The following is a 16,223-nucleotide window of genomic DNA, read 5'->3' on the forward strand; positions in this document are numbered from 1 at the left end:
AAAGGCAACAGGTATAATAGCATACGTGGTATATGATATAGAAAAAACTCACAACGCTGGTACACAAAGGACAAAGTAGAGGAAGGAGTTCCTAAATCTCCCTGAAAGAGCGAGGGAGAGGATCACAATGAAAAGATCATGAGGCAACCCCTGAGGCAGGAGTTTTCAGGGAAAGCACAGAGGAATGAGGGAAGTCCAGGCAGAGCAACCAGCAAGCGAGAAAGCAAGAGGGCCGAAACAGCATGGCACATTCAGGAAAACGTCTGTGGTGCAAAATGACTGGAGAATGATGGGAAAGCCTAAGGAATAAAGGTAAAGACTTGGGCATGGGCTCTGATCATAGTCTCACTTGCCTTGTATAAGAGTTTGGACTTTATGAAGGAGAGGGAGCAACTGAAGAATTTTAATCCTGGTACATATCATCAGGTTCACTTTTTGGAAATTTAATACTTAAAGAGATACCATTTCCAGGGACATTTGAATTTTAACAGAGACCAAAGCCTTATTAAAAAGAAAAAAGAGATAGTGCTCTAATGGCAAAATCTCAGGCATCACCTATAGTAATAAAAGTATAATATGCTAATTAGACCAGACATCCTTCCAGATATCCTTCTGGATGACCTTCTGGATGAAGCCAGGGCTGCCAGGGAAGCCAGGGTCCCGGGTGCCAGAGGGAAGCCAGTGCCAACAGTCGGGGGAAGGAAGGCCTACTCTTGCACAGATTTCATGCATCGGGCTTCTAGTTCGGAAATAAGAAAACTGCTTGTTCCTAGACCCTAACATTGTACCTATATGCTGTTTACCTGTAAGACTGGTCCTACTGGAAATAAAAACTAAATGATGGCTTTGTGTGATCTGAAGTGACTTGAAACAATGGATACAATCTCCTGAAAATTAGTCCAGAGATGCTCAAGCTCACTAATCACCAGGAAAATGCAAATCAAAACCATAATGAGATATCAGCTCACACCTGTTAGAATGGCTGTTCTCATAACGACAAGAAATCACACATGTTGGTGAGGGTGTGCAGCAAGGAAACCTTAGTTCACTGTTGGTGTGGTTACAAAATGGTGCAGTGACTATGGAAATAGTATAATGGTTCCTTAAAAATTAAAAATGGAACTACCATATGATCCAGCAATTCCACTTCTGGGTATTTATTTATCCAAAGAAAACAAAAACACTAACTTAAAATGATATACGCACCCCTATGTTCAATAGCATTATTTCTATTATCCAGGATATGGAAAAAATCTAATTGTCCATTGATGATAAATGGATAAAAATGTGATATATGTAACTTTTTATGGCAAAATAATATTCATATTATTCATAATATATATTATGTACACACAAATGGAATATTATTCAGCCATAAAAAGAAGAAAATCTTGCCATTTGTAACAATATGGGTGAACCTTGAGGGCATTATCTTTTTATTTTTTTATTTTTTTTAAATCTTTAAATTCTTTATTAGTTAAGGGATTACAAATGTGTCCTCATCCCCCCTCCATTAACCCCCATTCTCCCCGCCCCCCCCCCACCCCCCGCCACTCATTGAGGGCATTATCTTAAATAAAATAAGTCAGACAGAAAAAGACAAATAATGTATGATCCCACTTATATGTGGAATCTAAAAACAAAACCAAGCTCATAGATACACAGAATGGACTGGTGGTTGCCAGAGATGGGGGTGGGGAGTAGGTGAAATGGATGAAGGGAATCAAATGATACAAACTTTTTATAAAATAAATAAGTGACTGAAGGTGTGATGTACAGCATGCTGACCATAGTTAATAAGACTGTATGGCATATTTGAAAATTGCTAAGAGAGTAGATCTTGTAAGTTCTCATCACAACAAAAATAAATTCTGCAACTATGTGTGGTGATGGATGTTAACTAGATACTGCGGTGATCATTTTACAATATATACAAATATTAAATCATTACGTTCTATACCTGAAACTAATATAATGCATGTCAATTATACCTCAATAAAAAATTAACTCATATCAGAAGAACATTGGCTAAGTTGCCAATACTGAAAAATTCTATTTACCTACTAAAGCGAGTGGTAAATTAACAGCAGGGACCACAAGTGACTTAGTCCTCTCTCATTGTCTGCACCAGTTCCTTCTCAGATTCCTGGTGAGATCTGAGGACAAGCCATCGCTCACAAAGAGAATTCTCAAAATACAAAGCAAAGTCTACCTTTTGCTACCAAATCTCAGATGCAATATCTTGTTCTGCAGGTTAATTTGTAGATGGTTGAATTTTGTTGTTGTTGTTGTTAATCCTCACCCGAGGATATTTTTTCATTAATTTTTAGAGAGAGTGGAAGAGAGGGGGAGAGACACAGAGAGAGAAACATCGATGTGATAGAGACACATCAATTGGTTGCCTCCCACATGTGCCCCAACCTGGGCCGGGGATGAAGCCTGCAACAGAAGTACGTGCCCTTGACCAGAATCAAACCTGGGACTCTTCGGTCCATGGGCTAATGCTCTATCCACTGAGCCAAACCAGGTAGGGCAAGTGATGCATTTTTTACGTAAGGTATGTCGTGATCAAGACCAGAAAGCCAATTGCCAATTTCACCTCATATTTTCATGCAAATTTTTAGGGTTCTTTGTTAAGTGTCAGTGGGATCACAGCACCTTCACTATTGCGTGGGCAAGGACCTGAGCATGGCCAGAAGAAACCAGGTTGTGAGGAGATGGGAGCCCTTCTGCAGCCTTTATGTGTCGGAGATACTTCCTCCGGGGGGGCCTCCTGTCCGTGGGCTCTGAGGTCTGGCTTTGCCTCCTAGGGCCACTCTGGACGATCTTTGCAGGACTGGTTCAGCACAACACTTTCCTTGCTTTCGCAGTTTTTATGCAAAGTTAAATGGATGCTGCTAGATTTATCAAGACATCTTAGGCTACTTGAGAGAGATAAGTAAACAATTCTGAGGTACTATCTTTATGTTTGTTTTAACTCTCTCCTGAATCTTTAATTGCTGGCTGAACAATGAAATATTCAGTTAATCGGTTGTTTTGTCTACATGGTACTAAGCAACCACCGAGACAAATAATTCTACTAAGTTCACACTAATATTTATAGATACATTGCATATGAACAGCTAGAGATCTATAGGAATGAGTGGATTTGCTGGTTTTAGCTCTGCAGTGATATGTTACTAACACCGAAGATGTGAAATGGGTAACTAATGCCCAGGCTGTCTATTCTGTTTTTGTCTGGTATAAGCTCTTGAAGGAAATCCGAGTGACTGAAGGATTTTCTATTATACTTATTTGTTCTTCCCCATTAAATTTAAATAGTCATACTAAATTTCTATACCAACCTACATTTAAAAGCATCTAAGCCAGGTGTGCCTCTCCTGTTTGTTTAGTTTCTTTGGACCTAAAATATGTAGATCCCAAATGTTCACAAAGTATCAAAGAGAAGGCCTCAACTAGGGGGAGAAGCTGGATCAGCACACAGTTGCCACATGAAGCCTGTGTCTTCTGCCTTGCGTTTAGTTCATCTCCACTGTTGAGGTAAATATTTCGGGTTTGGGTCCTACCTTACTTTGGGGCAGAATCATTGATCTTTCATCTGTTCAGCTAACATCTGTGTTTTTAACTAAACAATTTTCAGGGTAGCAATGTTCTCTCCGTCTGGATAATGCACTAATTTTAGGAGCCAGTTATAGAAACCTGGGGTCCAACTCTGCTTCTCAATGGTTCACCTTGTAATTGGGTTATATCTCTGTGCTATTTGGTGATCTATGCCAATTTTGCCATTCTTTATTGGAATGATTAAATTGACTAAATATCTTTGCTGACACAGGCATATATTCAAAATCAAATGAACCCACAATCAAAGATACAATGCAGATTAACAGAAAAAAATTATAAGGCTTTAGGTGAAATTGGCATACATTTTAACCATAGGCAATGAAAAAAAATACCCTCTTTATAAATCTAGAAATAAAAAAGGTAAGCTATTTAACTTAATTTTAATTCAAATACATTTATAAATTAAAGTCATAGTTTATAATTATTTAAAAATTTCCCCACTAACTCATTTCTCTTAGAAATGCTTAAGTTAAAAAATTACCATTGCCTCAGCCATGTTCGGTTTGCTTAATGGTTAGAGCATCAGCCTGCACACCAAAATCTCGAGTTCGATTCCCAGTCAATGCACGTGCCTAGGTTGTGGGTTTAATCCCAGGCCCAAGTCAGTGTGGGAGGCAACTGATTGATATGTCTCATACCAATGTTTATCTCTCTCTCTCCCTTCTCCATCCTCCCTCCTACTGTCTCTATCAATGGAAAAAGTATCCTTGGGTGAGGATTAACAACAAAAAATTACTATTACTTTAAAAGGTTATGCATACTTATTTTAGTAATTTATTTTTGTTAATCCTCACCCAAGGATATTTTTTTCCATTGATTTTTAGAGAGAGTGAAAGGGAAAGAGAGTTGGGAAGAGGGAGGGAGAGAGAGAGAGAGAGAGAGAGAGAGAGAGAGAGAGAGAGAGAGAGATGTAACATAGACCCATAATTGGTTGCCTCCTGCATGCACCCCGACCAGGGCTGAGGATCAAATCTGCAACCCAGGTATAGGCCCTTGACCTGAATCAAACCGGGGACCCTTTGGTGTGCAGGCTAATGCTCTAACCACTGAACCATGTTGGCCAGGATTATGCATACTTATTTTTTTTAAAGGCAAATAATACTGAAAAGCATAAAGAACTCAACAAAAGACCTCAAGCCCAACAATCCCACAAATAACTAATATTTCATGCCCTTCATTCCAGACATCTCTCTTGCATGTAACATACAAGTGGTTATGTGATAAACAGAGATGATTTATAACAATTGGAGAATATTATAATTGTTATTTATTTATTTTTATTTTTTTACTTCAGAGTAGCTGATTATCCTCATGTTGGATCTGTATATCCTCTTTCTATTGCCTTTTATCTTTTTACTAGAGGCCCAGTGCACGAAATTCATGCACTGGTAGGGTCCCTAGCAGCTTATGGCTGCAGGCTGGGTACTCCCTCCCTTCCCCGTGGCGCCTGCCAGCATCAGGGCCTCCCTTTCTTCCCCCAGCCAGCCCACCCCCTGGTCGAACTCCCAGAAGAACTCTGGTCAAGGGGACAACTTGCATACTATGCTTTTATTATATAGGATTTTTCCTTGGTGTTGTTTAATCTTAAGTCTTCTCTTTATGACATTAATTTGACTTATAGATGCATCTATTCTGTTATTTGCTGCTAATTATTTAATTACACTTGTAATGTGGTGTCTAAGTTCTCAATAGTTTTCTTATGTCTTCAAGTGTTTTTTTCAAATATATTTTATTGATTTTTTACAGAGAGGAAAGGAAAGGGATAGAGAGTTAGAAACATCGATGAGAAAGATTGCTCAGCTGCCTCCTGCACGCCCCCTACTGGGGCTGTGCCCACAACCAAGGTACATGACCTTGACCGGAATCGAACCTGGGACCTTTCAGTCTGCAGGCCTACGCTCTATCCACTGAGCCAAGCGGGTCAGGGCAAGTGTTTTTTTGTTTTGTTTTGTTTTGTTTTGTTTTTTTAATTTATTTTGTTGTTGTTGTTATGCAGCAGAAAGAAACTTTACCCTCAAGGCTTGTTTGGCTGGTCTAATAATCAAGTAGACATAAGATGGATTAGCCAGGAAAAAAATGACCAAATTTAACTACATACATAAGCATGAGAATCCTGCATACATGAAAACTCAGGGACCCCTACATATATGAGAGGTTCAAAGACAGGAACAAAAATGAGGTATGTATGACATTCTAAGCCAGGGGTCCTCAAACTACAGCCCGCGGGCCACGTGCAAATACAAATATTGTATTTGTTCCCGTTTTGGTTTTTTACTTCAAAATAAGATATGTGCAGTGTGCATAGGAATTTGTTCATAGTTTTTTTTTTTAAACTATAGTCCAGCCCTCCAACAGTCTGAGGGACAGTGAACTGGCCCACCCTGTTTAAAAAGTTTGAGGACCCCTGTTAATCTAAGCTAAGGATCACGTTGGTACTTCAGAGGGGAGGAAGGTCTTTACAAGAGGATAAGTTGAACAGATGTTCCATAATTAGAAGTTTGCCCTGCTCTATAGATAAGTCAAAAAAGGTTATTTCTGATAATTTCTTGTTAAGGGCAAGGCTCCTAATTCAAATTCTTCTAGGTAAGTAATTGGGAGAGAGGGCAGAAGTTCATCTTGCACTTACAGAGTTGTGGTTGCCTTTAGCTCGAAATAATACACATACCACAGAGGTATATGTTAGGCTGACTTATTCTGAGCCCCTGTATTGCTGACTTGAGTTTCTGTGCTTTTGAATTCTTATTCTTCAGTTCTTAAATAAATAGCACAAAGCACTTTCAGAGAGAATCCTTTCAGTTCTTCGGTTGCTTTGATTTAAGTTGGGTTTTAAATGCTATCTCATTGTGGTTTCAATTTGTATTTTCCTAATAACAAATGCTGTTCAGCATCTCTTCATATGCTTATTTGCCATTCCTTCTTTGGTGAAGTGTCTGTTCAAATTTTTTGTCCATTTTTAAATTAGGTTATTTGTTTTCTTATTTCTGACTTTATTTTGGATACCAGTTCTTCGTCAGATAAATGTTTTAAAAATATTTTCCCCTACTCTGTAAATTGTCTTTGTATTTTCTTACCAGTCTCTTTCATAGACTAGAGTTATTAATTTTGATGACATTCAATTTACCTATTTGTTTTTTATCAATTATCTTTTGGTGTCATATCTAAGAAATCTTTGCCTAACTTAAGGTTAAAAAGGTTTTCTCCTATGCTATAATTTAGAACTTTTGTAGTTTTATGTTTTTTATTTAGGTCTACAATCCATTTTAACTTAATTTTTGTATATGGTGCAAGTATGAATTAGGACTTAAATTTGCACATCAATCTTACCCTTGGTTATTGTGTGTTTCTGGTAACTCCTCATGACTGACTACTCCCATTTCCAACATCTTCTTTTGTCTTCAGCTGAAGATGATAGTTAAGGTGGTGGCTTCAGCCATTTTGGCAAGTTTGTAGCTCTCTCACATGTACCTCTCTACAGGAGGTATACATGTTATTAACTTGTGTTTGCTTTTCTTCTGTTAATCTGTCTTTTATTACAGGAATGTCTCAGCCAAGGAACCCAGAAGAATAAAGGAAAAATTAGTTTTCCTCCCCTACAAAGCAATGGCTATATTGTATAGCCTACGTGTGTAATACAATATACCAACTAGTTTTGTTTAATTGTACTATTTGATGTTCACACAATGACTGAATCTGCTAATAAAGTATTTATCAAAATGTATCCCCTTGGTTAACCAGCACATGACTGTATAAACATATACCTACATCTATCTATCTATCTATCTATCTATCTATCTATCTACCTACCTATCTACCTACCTATTATCTATCTATCTATCATCTCAATCTATTTTGGTTCCATTGATCTATGTGACTACTATTATGGCAATATTACATTGTCTTGATTATTATTGCCTTGTAAGAAGATAGTGTTACACTTCCAAATTTTTTGCTCTTTTTTTTAAAACTTGTTTTGGCTATTCTTGGTCCTATCCATTGCACATGAATTTTATAATCAGTTGCCGATTTTTACTAACAATTCTACCAGGATTTTGGTTGGGATTACTGGCCTGTACCCTCTCCAATCTGGGACCCTTCTGGGGATGTCCAACTGCCGGTTTAGGGGACCCCTCAGGGGATGTCCGACTGCCAGTCTAAACCAGCAGTCGGACATCCCTCTCACAATCCAGGACCGCTGGTTCCTAACAGCTTGCCTGCCTGCCTGACTGATCACCCCTAACTGCCTCTGCCTGCTTGCCTGATTTCCCCCAACTGCCCTCCCTTGCTGACCTGATCACACCCCTAACTGCTTGCTCCCCTGCCCAGCTGATCTTCCCTAACTGCCTCTGCTTTGGCCCCCACCACTGTGGATTTTTCCAAAAGGAATTCAGATGTCTGAAAGATGTCCAGTTGATCCGGTCTAATTAGCATATTACCCTTTTATTAGTATAGATGATTGCTTTTTGTATATGGGCTTTGTTTCCTGAGACCTTGTTAAACTCACTTATTGGTACTAGTAACATTTTTGTAGGTTCTATCATATTTTCTACTTAAGCAATCATGTTATCTATAATTTAGATAGTTTTAGTTCTTCTATCCCAATGTGGGTGATTTTATTTATTTTCTTGTCTACTGCCTTGGATAAAATTAAAAAAATATTCTATTCTACAGTGTCAAATAGAGGTGCGAAAGCAGGCCTCCTTGTCTTAATGTTAGAGAGAAAGCAATCAGTCTGTCACCATTAAGTATACTGTATCTGTAATTTTTTGGAGAAGTCCTTTATCAGGTTTAGAAAGTTACATTTTCTTACTAGTTTGTTTGCTGTGATTCTTTATCATGAATGGATGTTGGATTTAGTCAAATGCTTTTTCTATGTCTGTTGAGGAAACCTTATGGTTTTCTCTTTTAGTTTGTTAATATGACGAATTATACTGAGTGTTAAATCTTAAACTACCCTTGCATTTCTGGAACAAAGCCCACTTGATCATGATGCTTTTATATATTGTTGGATTTAATTTGCTAAAACTTTGTTTAGATTTTTGTATCTATATTTATGAGTGATATTGGTCTTTTTTCATCTATGTTTATCTGTGTTGTATCAGGTAATGCTGGCCTCAAGAATAAGTTGGAAAGTAAACCCTTCTAAATTTTCTAGATGAGTTTGTGTAGAAATCGTGTTATTTCTTTCTTAAATGTTTGATAAATTTACCTGTGAAGTCTAATGGTTTTTAATTACAAATGCAATTTATTTAATATATAGGGTGTCCCAAAAATGTATACACACTTTGATAATTATAAAGGCAGTATTTATTAAAATACATTTCATTTTCAAAATTGACCTATCAGCTATTAAAGTGTATATACATTTTGGGGGGGAACACCTTGTATATAGGGCTAGTCATATTACCTATATTTTCTTGAGTGAGTGTTGGTATATTGTGTCTTTCAGGGAATCTGTTCATTTTATCTAAGTTGTCAAATTTATTGGCATAAAGTAGTTCATAATATTCCCTTATTATTCATTTAATATCTGTAGATTCTGTATTGATGTCAACTCTCTCATTCTTGTTATTGAACATTTGTGTCATTGCTCTCCTTTATGCCAATCTGGTTAGAACTCACTGAAGGTTTTGTTTTGTTTTTTAATTCATTCAAAGAACAACTAGCTTTTGTGTTAATTAACTTTTCTCTAATTTTCTGTTTTCTATTTCTTTATTTCTCCTTTGATCTTTATTTTTTCCTTTCTTCTGTTTACTTTGGATTTCATGTGCTGTTATTTTCCTAGATTTTTTAAAAAATAGAAGCTAAGCTTGTTCATTAGAGACCTTCCTTCTTTTTCTAATACAGGTATTTAGGACTGTAAATTTCCCCTTAATAGTTAGTGCTGGTTTAGCAGCATCTCACAAATTTTATATGTTGTGTATTTATTTAATTCAGTTCAAAATAATTTCTACTTTCCCTTTTTATTTCTCCTTTGACACATGAGATTATTAAGAGATATTTTCTTACTATTTGTTTGTTGTTGTCGTAAATTCTCACCTGAGGATATTTTTCCATGGTTTTTTAGGGAGAGTGGAAGAGAGAGGGAAAGACAGAGCAAAACATCGATGTGAGAGAAACATATCGATTGGTTGGCTCCTGCAGGAGCCCTGACCAGGGCCCAGGCTGGGGAGAAGCCTGCAACCAAGGTATGTGCCGTTGACTGGAATCGAACCCGGGACCCTTAGGTCCACAGGCCAACGCTCCATCCACTGAGCCAAACCGGCCAGAGTGAGATATTTTCTTAATTTCCAAATATATGGGGATTTTCTAGAGGTCATTATGTTAATAATTTCAAATTGAATATCATTATAATTAGAAAATATACTTATGTGACTTGAATTCTTTTAAATTTATTGAGATTTTTTTATGGCCCAGAATGTGGTCTATTTTAGTAAATGTTCCATGTGTATCTGAAAAGCATGTTTATGTGCTGTTGTGGATGGAAGTTTTCTATAAATATCACTTAGATCAAGTTGGTTGATAGTGTTGTTCAGATCTTTACTATCCTTACTGATTTTCTAATTATTTTATCAAGTATTAAGAGATAGGTATTGATATATCTGACTATTTTAAAATAAATGTATCCAAAGAAAGACATAAATTGAGTAACAAACTAACGAAGAGGACCACATGATTATATTTTTAAAGAAAGCATCTGGGGTATGGAGCATCAGTGAACACAAAGACATGAATCACTAGGTATAGAATTGAAGGCATGGGACGAAATCGTTGCTGAGCACACCTAGTTAGCTAACCAACTATTCTACTTCTTCATAGAGCTAGGAATCAGTGCAGAGATGAATTTTTTTTTAATAAAACAGGTCAAGCATACACAGGAGACTAACCCACTTGAAAAAAAAAGAAGAATTTGCCCAGTAAGGCAATCTTCAGGGACACTTTCAGCTGCAATCACAACCAGCAATACTGTAATGTCATTAACCTTATTCCTCTCACTCTACAAAAGGTCACTGTATTGGTGGATTGTGCATCCACACACTCACACAGATAAGAGGCCATTAACAAAGGCATGAGTGTTGGCGGCCCCACCAACTCTATCTAACCCAGTTAGCGCATTTTCTAGCGTTCTGTCATGAAGTCATTGGCAGTGATGGTGTTTGAAAACTGCATGGCTCAGATGTTTCTAAACCCTTTTAATCCATGACAAAGGCCTCCCTTTATTGTTGTTTTGTTTTCCTTTGCTGCCCTACAGCATGGCAGCCAGTGTGCGCTCCTGATAAGCGGTGAGCCATGCAGATGCGGTTCAGTTTCCTTGTGCACACCGTGCAGCCTGCCAGGGCCCAATGCGGGCTGCAGCATGGCTTCCCCTCCTCCCAGGCAATGCCACCCTGCACAATGCTCAGCAGGCCAGGTGTCTTCAGAAGAACACAACATCCATTTTTGTGTCACAAAAGACATTTACCGTTGCCTAGTTTGAGGGATGCCACATAGCTAATGTAAATAATTTTATTTTAATAATTTTTATTTTAATCCACGTCAGACAGCATTAAGCTTCCAACATGGAATAAAAGGGGGGAACTGCTAACTGCATAATGGATTCTTTTGGAGAATTTATTTTCTCCTTTTCTTCCTTGCTTTGCACAGCAAGGATGAAGAGAGGGCTATACTGGTTCAGGACATAATGCTGATACTTTCTCCTGTTAACAAAAGAAGCTCATGCGTGTCCAGGGGAGCATGACAAAGGAAATGAGAGCAGAGTCTGTGAATGGTAGTAGCCTGAATAAACTGGGGTGGGGAAGAAATGTGTGAAGGAATTGACAGTCAGTGGACTATGTGGCTTGAATGACTGTCTCCACTGCCAAGTCTCGATGAAGAGCCAAGTCAGAGTACACATGGGGGACATTCTAAGGCACATCCCTGAACTGCTGGTGGCGGGATGATGTGCCAGGGTAGAGTCATGTTCAAGACAAGCTAGAAAACGGTTGGAACAGAGGGATCAATGTGGAGGGCAATACAGAATTCAATGGAGAAGACGAGTTGCCAGGAGAGTATTGAGAATCAAGGATTAAGAGACGGTGGCTTATTCCTTGGGTATTAAGTTAGTGGCTAAGTCTGAATTAGAAGATGAAAACCAGTGGGATCCACAGGATATTGGAGGTGGAGGGCCACTTGTTTAAAACTCACGCAGCTGTGGGTGCAACTTTTAGCTGCAGTGACAGGTTTCTACCACCATCTCCGGTTCCTAAAGGAGCCAGCAAGGTTTTGAGAGCTACTTCAGGTCCTGTGTTCACTGCAGATCAATGTCCGTGAACAGTTGGTGACTTTCAAGGGCTTTCCCACTTTCCTCCTCAGTTTTCAAATGATCAAAAGATGCTGTCTTGCTTTGTCCATAAACATTAACCAATTTCAGGGAGCCGGAGAGAGCAGAATAATTACATCATACACATTTCATTTTCCTGAGGATGTTCTTTTCGCAAAAACAGTCCCCATGTCCAGTTCTCAAGCTCCCTATGACCTTGCCTCTTTCCACCCCATCCATGCCATACCTTCCCTGCTGCTTTCTGCCCTCCAAAGGGCAAAGGCAGGAACCACTATCCCGTCATTTCAACATGGAAACAGTCTCTTCTAAGCCTGAGAGCTGAGAGCCCATTTTCTACCAAATCAGTAGATGGCTTTAAGGGAGTTTCCATCCATCTGTCAATATGCTTTGCAAAATGATGTTAAGCAAATGATTGAGATACACTTCCAATTCTCCCCGTAAGCAGACACCAGGGGGTGAGGGCATGAACGGGAGTGGGGTTGGGGTGGGGGGATAAGGACACATAGGTAATACCTTAATCAATAAAGGAAAAAAAAGATTCAGCATCAGCCACTGTGTCCCTCCTTCAGTTTTTTCCAGATTGCTTCCTAATCCATCCCCCTCCACATTTCAAACTGGCCCCTACAATTTCACCCAAGCCCGGAGTTTCTTTCTTCAAAGCACCTCAAACTTTCCACTTCCCTAAGATCCACTGCCTATAACATCTCTTCTGAATTTGGGGTAAACCCCAGTGAATACACATACTCTTTCCAATATAACTGATTGTTTTAAAGGTTCTGACTAGAAAACCTGCTTCTACTCCTACCAGTCATGAACCATACTTCTGCCATCTTTTAAGATTAACTCAAGTCACATCTCTTAGCTTTCCCTGGTTGTGCAAGTGAGCCTCTACTACCTAAGCTCAGCTCTCAGAATCTTCCGCCCTTCCTTTCTTCCTCTCTCTCACCCCTCCTCCCTTCCTTCCTTCCCTCATTCCTTCTTTCTTTTATTCCCTTCAGGAAGTATTTAATGAGCTCTGTATTCTGTACTGATACTGTATATCATGCACTCATTGTCAAGGAACTGGGTTTCAGGAGTAAGCAAGATACACAAGGTCTTGGTTCTTAAGGAGTTTACATTCCAAAAGATGGAGATATACAATAAACTGTTAAGTAAATAAACAAGAAAATGATCAGATGTTTGATAGTGGATATGTGGATAGCAAATGTGATTAGACTGCTCCCTAGGTATTTTAATGAGTGGTAGGAAAGTCCTCTTTGAGGAGATAACATTCAATCTATGATCTAAAAGACAGATGAAGAAATACAAGCTTCCATGGAGAGAAGAGCATTCCAACGAAGGGAAATTACCAATGCAAAGGCCCTAAGATAAAGACAAATTGGGAAAGTGTATTCTTTTCCCTTACCGCATCTATGCCATAACTATACATATGCTTATAACCTATAATAATAAAAGGGTAATATGCTAATTAGACCGGACATCATTCCAGATGTCCTTCCTGACGAAGCTGAGGCTGGAAGGAAGCCAGTCTGGGTTCCGGGTGCCTGTGTGTAGCCAAAGGGAAGCCAGCTCGGGTCCCAGGTGCCTGCTAGCAGCCAGAGGAGGGAAGCCCAGGTCCCAGGTGCTGGAGGGAAGCCAATGCTGGCAGCCAGGGGAAGGAAGGCCTACTTTTGCACTAATTTTTATGCATCAGGCCACTAGTGTAATATATAAGGAACATATAATGAACTTTATGTAATCTGATGAGGTGTATCTGACTTGGTTACATGTTTATAAATGTTTTCTTCCTCAGTGGGTTCTCTCTAGGACATCTAATAAACTATTGCCCAATCTAGCAATTTCTCAATCTATATTTGAAGATATTGACTAAGAAGCAAACTCAAGCCTGCCATATTTAGGAGGAATGTGGCAAAAATGTGGGTAATAGTAAGTGAATTTATTCTACAGCTGCTCTTTGGACTGAATGATGCTTAAACCCAAGAGAGAAATTAATGCACAGTTCATCAAAATTTACACTTAAGCACACACCTAACTCCTGACTATTTCTCATTAACTTTTATGGTGCAAAGTTCTTGTAGCTGCCCTCTTTGTCACAATGACCCTGTGCTACAGCGCATCTGTTACCCAGCTTCCCCTCCAGCTCAACCTTACACGTCGTAAAATTATTTTCAGTATGAGTGAGAACCCACTTTCACATTTTATGACTTGTACAATAAAGAAACAAAAAATATGTAATTCAAAAAATTATAATATACAGTAATGTGGAGCTTTTAAGAAGATGAAGAGGAGGAGGAGGAGGAGGAGGAGGAGGAGGAGGAGGAGGAGGAGGAGGAGGAGGAGGGGGAGGAAAGGAAAGAAGGAAGGAAGGAAGGAAGGAAGGAAGGAAGGAAGGAAGGAAGGAAGGAAGGGGAGGCGGAAGAAATACATTATCGTGCACTTAGTGCTGCTGCCAGCTGTATTTGGGTCCACAGCCCAAAGAACGGACCAAAGCCTGGTCAAACAAGGAATGTGCACATATTGTCAACTTGGCTCCTTGGAACTTCAAAGTTTTCTGGATTAAAAAAACAAATGTGACAGTACAGCTTCCATCAGTGAACAGAGGTGTATGAACCTGCTTGGCTTTCAGCAGCAGACGTCCAGAGAAATGCAACCAGGGACCCAGGTTTCTGTAAGGCCGAGTGAGCAGCTGCCGCGTTGGGACGGATGGTCTGCAGCGGGACTGGCAGCCTCCGAAACAGGTGTGAACTGTGAATTGGGCTGCAGAGAGCAGATCAGATGTTCCTCAGTCTGGTTCTGGTTTCCCACAGAAACGAGAGAGTGACGATAAATTTGCAAGTACACAGGCACAAAAGGTTCTCACCACAGCTGGTGTGTCCTGTTCCTCTCTTCACACAATCAAGGGAACGTTGGTTGTTAAAAAGCCTTGTGATTTTCATCTTCTGGGAATAGCTAAGAGTAACCAAGGTATCAGAAAGCAATGACAAATGATGGATTTGTTACCAATTTTTAGTGTTAACCTGGAACTACTGATTACATGGGAGACAACAGTTCTTAGTAATAAAAAACACAGGTTCGGGAGCCAAAATCCCTGAGTTCCAGTCCTGCCTTTGTCATTTCCTAGGTGACTTGAGTGAAGTTATTTAAATGTGCCATTTTTCAGTTTCCTCGTCTGTACAAAGGGAGTTTTAGTAGTATATACCAGATAGATTTGTGAGGATAACTGAGGTAATTAATTAAAGTGCTTAAAATCACACACAACCCATACTAAGTACATACTCACTAACTCTTCGCTGGTATCCTAAATGGAAACCATTACTGCACAAAACACCAAGACCCATACACTAAGAGCTCTACTTCCTGTGAGCCAGTTTATTCTATAGCAAGAATATCACACACACACACGCACACACACACACACATACACACACACTTACACTTGGTGGTGATACTGGCTTTCTGAGAAGAATTGGATTTAGAATCAGAATATGACTAGTCATCTTATGAGAATTGCTTCAGGAAAGCCACACCACTCACAAACCTGTCATAGGTTCAGGGGATCAGAAAACCCTGTTCAGCACCTTGTTTTTTTAACCCCTCGTTGAAGAAAGTAACACTTTCCTTTTCTGTTAATGTTAACTTCTCAAATGGCAAAATCAGACACTGGCTGCTCAGCCCCTTCAGGTGGCCTTTAAAACACCCTTGCAGACGCGTCAGAGAGAGAAGGCTGCTAGTCATTTGTGGAGGGTTCCAGATGAGAAGTGAGCACTCCCGTCACACACCTTCAGAGCTGTGCCCACCGCGCAGCATCGCCTGGGGCGCTTGAAATACCCCAGGCTAAGGCCCCACGCCAGGTGACAGGTCAGACTCTCTGTGGGTGGGGCCCAGGCACTGGTGTGTTATAAAGACTCCACAGGGAGTTCTGAGGCACAGTGACGGCTGACAGCCACTGCGCTGGGTAATGCTCCTATTTCACCAATAGGGCATCTACGCCGATAAAGTGATATACTGAAGGCCACGGGGGCTCATGAGTGGCAGAGCCAGAGTTAGTCCAAGGCATTTTAAATCCAAAGCACCAGGGGTTCTCATATGGAGAGGGGATTGCTGGAGAAAAGGGCCTATTGGAGTCACATGGAATTCTTTTGGAAGAGCCACATCACCATCAGCAGCACCCCTCTGCCCTGTTCCACATCCCAGCCCCTGTACTGTCTCAGGATCTGATATGATTCTAACTCACCCCTGCTGCTCAGCAAAGCCCCCAGACATTGGACCACCTGAGATGTGCAGG

This window comes from Myotis nattereri (genome assembly GCF_964212035.1).
Source record: "Myotis nattereri genome assembly, chromosome: 3".
Classification (NCBI taxonomy): domain Eukaryota; kingdom Metazoa; phylum Chordata; class Mammalia; order Chiroptera; family Vespertilionidae; genus Myotis; species Myotis nattereri.